The sequence below is a fragment of the Schistocerca americana genome, chromosome 6 (assembly GCF_021461395.2).
Source record: "Schistocerca americana isolate TAMUIC-IGC-003095 chromosome 6, iqSchAmer2.1, whole genome shotgun sequence".
NCBI classification, from domain to species: domain Eukaryota; kingdom Metazoa; phylum Arthropoda; class Insecta; order Orthoptera; family Acrididae; genus Schistocerca; species Schistocerca americana.
Genome location: NC_060124.1, coordinates 559254310 through 559259942, shown reverse-complemented (window position 1 = coordinate 559259942; position 5633 = coordinate 559254310). Strand labels below are relative to the sequence as shown.

Genomic DNA, 5633 nt, shown 5'->3' with positions numbered 1-5633 from the left:
AGCTACACATCAGTTTGTATGCTCATATGATTCAATTAAAAATCACTACGGTCATTTGTTGGGCATAATTCTGTGATGTTGTTGCTCACTGATCTCGAAAAACTTGTGTGGGAAGTTGATCGCATTTTTTGCATCAGCATTCCCGTGATCAAATCGCAGGAGAATGATGTCTTGTACAAGAAAGCTGTCTAATGACAGAAAAGCGGAAACTCCACGTGGAGACCACTGTCATCTAAAGGGGAAGTTGCACAGTGCAGCAGACAAAGCATGCAACCTGAACTACCAAGTGCCATGACACATACTGGTAGCCGTCTTTTTCCAAAATTTGAGCGGTTATTATACCAACTTCATCAGCGAGCACTTGGGTGATCATGATTTACACAACGATCACGTTGGTGCCCTGCCCGAGAGAGTTGAGAGATGTATTTCATTCTTCAAGTGGATCACTTTACAGTTCCTAGACTCACTTCAGTTTATGCATCACTGCTTCTGAAACTTGCTGTAACGATGTAGTACAAGGACATGTATTACACTAAACTGCATTTCCCTATGATGGAAAGTTTCAGCTCGCAATAAAGGCGGAGGTCCTTCCTTACGAATACCTGGATTCTATGGAGAAACCGTCTTTGCTGTAATAAAAGCAACATTGTTTTGTCTGACCAGGATCCAAAAAATGCATTCATTTCCTCAGCTGTAATATTCTGCCTATTTTTTTCTTGATACTAGGAGTGCACCTTCATTTCAATTAGTGCAACGAATAATCTCCTATTAACATTCTTTGTGAGACAGAATAGTCCCATGTATTCCTAGAGCGGCAGTTACACTGGCTCAGGAGAAATTTTCGGATTTATGTGCTCAAATTCCGCTTTACAGTAGCAGTGTTTCACTCTATTGAGTTCCAACGTAACCAGATCAGCACTTCTGTAGTCTGTCTTCGACTGGAATTCTAGAAGACAAGATTGCATTATCCCGGGCACTATCGGTGTCTGAATCACTGCCATCTTCCCCATCAAAAATAGCTTCATCCTCAAGCCACTCAGGAATTGTTGATTCAAAATTCTGATCAGTTGTGGTGATTCCAGAAGACGTTATTTTGTTTCTAAAACGTAATATGGAATCCATGCCGTAAGTAAAAGATAAAAATATCGTGCATAAGTATTCTGATCACAATACTAAACTTAAGTTCACGTGAAATAATTTTGACGTAAAGAAATACACTGACCTTTCAAAAGAATACTTATTTGTAGCTACAGTAATACTTCGGACCTTTCAACAAAGAGTGTATGTAACGAAATGTTAATTGCTGTCAGTAATCTTCCGATCACAATGTTCCATTCAGACCAAATATAAAACACACTGAGGTGACAAAAGTAATGGGATAGCGATATGCTCATATAGAGATGGCGGCAGTATCGTGGACATAAGGTATAATAGGGCAGGGCGTTGGCGGAGCAGTCACTTGTACTCAGGTGGTTCATGAGTTGAGGTTTCCCATGTGATTATGGCCGCACGATGGGAAGTAACAGACTTTGCACGCAGAATGGTAGTTGGAGCTAGACCCACGCGACATTCCATTTCGGAAATCGTAGGGAATTCAATATTCCGAGATCCACAACATTAAGAGTATGCCACAAATGCCGAATTTCGTGCATTACCTCTCACCAAAAATAACAAAGGGGCCGCCAGCCTTCACTTAACGACCGAAAGCAGAAGGGTTTGCATAGAGTTGTCAGTTCTAACAGACAAACGATGAACGTCTCCATCAGGACAGTACGGCGAAATGAGGCGTTCACGGGCTATGGCAGCAGACAACTGATGCGGGTGCCTTTGCTAACAGCACTATGTCACCTGCAGTGCCTCTCCTGGGTTTTTCACCATATCAGTTGGACCCTAGAAGATTGACAAGCCGTGGCCTGGTCAGATGACTCCTAGTTTGAGCTGGTAAGAGCCAATGATAGGGTTCGATTGTGCCACAAGTCCCACGAAGCCACGGATCAAAGTTGTCAATAAGGCACTGTGCAAGCTGGTGGTGGCTACACAATGGTGTGGGCTGTGTTTACATCGAATGGACTGGTACTCTGGTCGAACTGCACCAATCATCGACAGGAAATGATTATGTTCGGCTACATGGAGACTATTTTCAGCCATTCATGGACTTTATCCTCCCAGACAACTGTGGAATTTTTATGGATGACAATGTACCATTCACAATTCGACTGAATGATTTGGCTTCCCAGATAGTCAGACATGAATCCCGTTGAACATTTTTGGGACATAACCGAGAAGTCAGTCCATGCACAAAATGCTGCACTGTTAACATTTTCGCAATTATGGACAGCTACAGAAACACCAGGGCTCAATATTTCAACGGGGGACTTAAAACGACTTCTTGAGTCCATGCTATGACGAGCTGCTGCGCTATGCCGGGCGGAAGGAGGTCCGACACGATATTAGGAGGTGCCTCATGACTTTTGTCACTTCAGTGTGAACTACACGAAATACGGCTGGTTTACTGAGGTTTATACAAGGCCCCTGCCGTGTGTTAAACGTGTAGGATAACAAAATCAAAAACGAAAAATAATTAATTTAACTTGCACCAAACTATGTCATTCCTAAAGCACGTATTTTGTATGTCCAAGAGTTACACAGAATGTAAACGAAAATAAACTATTTCTAATACAGTTTATCGATAAAATGGAAGGTTACCGTGTCGGAAAGGTCCCTGTTGCGGATCCATGGGCTAAAACTAATTCTAAATGGAAACTTGTGTGAGTCCAGGTGTCAACCCGTAATATGTAGTCTCACGCTGCGTTTCTGCTACATAAATGCTGCTGGTTTCCAGATATGCTACCTGTCATTGTACACCACACACATTCTTGCACTATAGCAATCATTTTCGTGTATTTAGTTATAGTGGGCCGAAATATATCGCAATGGTTGCCTTGGACACTATGTGAACTTCCACACCTGCTTGCACATCGCTCTGATGTTTCCCACTTAACGTGTAGGGAGCAGTGACCTAGAGTGGCCCGCTTTGGGTTCTGCTTTTATCTAGAGCAATTTGCACTAGAATATTATATCACACGTTTCATGTTATTATGTACAACTTATACAGACTGTTTTAAAAAAATTTCACACATTCGTACAAGTTGGTCAAAACTGGAACAAAAGTTCCGAAAATGGTATGTCCGCAAAGATATGGGTCAATCTGTCCTCTCATTCCCATCTGTCTGTCTCCTAGAAGCAGACACTACAGGAGTGCTGGATGTGGTTACCATGCATCCTGAACATCCTTCAGCCCTTCTTCATAGTGAATCACACGTGTGTCACAAGCGTTGGTTCAAATGGCTCTTAGTACTATGTGACTTAACATCTGAGGTCATCAGTCCCATAGAACTTATAACTAGCGGAATAACTGGCGGAATTAAAGCTGTGACGACGGGGCGTGAGTCGTGCTTGGGTAGCTCAGTCGGTAGAGCGCTTGCCCGCAAAAGGCAAAGGTCCCGAGTTCGAGTCTCGGTCCGACACACAGTTTTAAGCTGCCAGAAAGTTTCATATCAGCACACACTCCGCTGTAGAGTGAAAATTTCATTCTAGAAACATCCCCCAGGCTGTGGCTAAGCCATGTCTCCGCAATATCCTTTCTTCCAGGAGTGCTAGTTCTGCAAGGTTCGCAGGAGAGCTTCTGTGAAGTTTGGAAGGTAGAAGACGAGGTACTGGCGGAATTAAAGCTGTGAGGACAGGGTGTCAGTCGTGCTTGGGTAGTTCAGTTGGTAGAGCGCTTGCCCGCGAAAGGCAAAGGTCCCGAGTTCGTGTCTCGGTCCGGCAAACAGTTTTAATCTGCCAGGAAGTTTCATATCAGCGAACTTATAACTACTTAAACCTAACTAACCTAAGGACATCACACACATCCATGCCCGAGACAGGATTCGAGTCTGCGACCGTAGCAGTCGCGCGGTTCCGGATTAAAGCGCATAGAACCGCTCGGTCACAGCTGCCGGCTCATGCGTTGGTCACATGCGCACATTGTTGATTGGTTGGCAATACACCAATGCCTCTAAGTGGTCCTATAACCAGAAATCCTCCACATCCCATGATTCCTGCTAAAAACAGATTCACAGTATATTCTTATTAATTGCAAAGACAGCCTAAATTTATGTCACACTATATGCATATTGATTCATTACCAACTTCTTGGTACGATTTCTTGTCAGTCATAAGCATGGTTTTAAATATATATGATATGTTTCTAACCAGTTTTAATTTACTTAGCTGACACCAATAACACAAAATTTTCAATGCATTTCTTCCTCTTTCTCCAGTTTGTGCACTAGTTGCCCCACACACAATTAGTTACACACATTTACTACACAGCTCTTGATGTTTGCTGTGGCAGTCATTTACTCCAATAAGGGTTCTAACCGATATCCCAGAATATGGACCGATGGACTGAACCCTGAGGACAATCTTCAGTCTTGGCCTTCTGAATACTTTTAGTTGGGCATGTATGTGTTACACAATTTGTGTAATCAGAGTTGCATTTACATGGGGCTGTCTAGGCTCCAGTGCAAGGGCCCACACCACAGATAATTTAAATAAAAAAAACACTTTTCTTTTCTACTGTGAAGCAAGTCCTCTTATAACTGTAAAATACACTGAAACGACTAAGGAACTGGTACAGGCACACGTATTCAAATACAGAGCTATGTAAACAGACAGAATACGGCGCTGCGGCCGGCAACGCCTATATAAGATAACTAGTGTCTGGCGCTATTGTTAGTTCGATTACTTTTGCTACAATGGCAGGTTATCAAGATTTAAGTGAGTTTGAACGTGGTGTTATAGTCGGCGCACGAGCGATGGGACACAGCATCTATGAGGTAGCGTTGAAGTGGGGATTTTCCCGTACGACCATTTCACGAGTGTATTGTGAACATCAGAGTCCGGTAAAACACGTATCTCCAACACTGCTGCGGTCGGAAAAAGATCCTGCAAGAGCGCGACCAACGATGACGAGAGAGAATCGTTCAACGTGACAGAGGTGCAACCCTTCCGCTGACTGCTGCAGACTTCGATGTTGGGCCATCAACAAATGTCAGCGAGCGAACCATTCAACGAAACGTCATCGATATGGGCTTTCGGAGCCGAAGGCCCACTTGTGTAGGCTACTGTTGATGAGTGCGCAACACAAAGCTTTATGCCTCACCTGGGCTCGTCAACATCGGCATTGGGTTATTGATGACTGGAAATGCGTTACCTGGTCGGTAGAGTCTCGTTTCAAATTGCATCGAGTGGATGGCCGTGTACGGGTCGGGAGACAACCTCATGAATCCATGGTCCCTGCATGTCAGCAGGGGATTGTTCAAGCTTGTGGAAGCTCTGTAATGGCGTGGGGCGTGTGCAGTTGGAGTGATATGGGTCCCCTGATACGTCTAGATACGAGTCCGACAAGAGACACCATACGTAAGCATCCTGTCTGATCACCTACATCCATTCATGTCCATTGTGCATTACGACGGACTTGGGCAATTCCAGCAGGACAATGCGACACCCCACACTTCCAGAATTGCTACACGGTGGCTCCAGGAACGCTTTTCTGCGTTTAAACGAGTCCATGCCACGTCGTGTTGCGG

The 5633-nt window shown here is 44.2% G+C and overlaps 1 non-coding gene across 1 annotated transcript; it reads left to right on the top strand.

The window, feature by feature from the left end:
- Positions 1–3454: 3454 nt before the first annotated feature.
- On the top strand, positions 3455–3529 carry Trnal-caa. Its single transcript has one exon. It is a non-coding gene; the product is annotated as a tRNA-Leu (tRNA).
- Positions 3530–5633: the final 2104 nt, after the last annotated feature.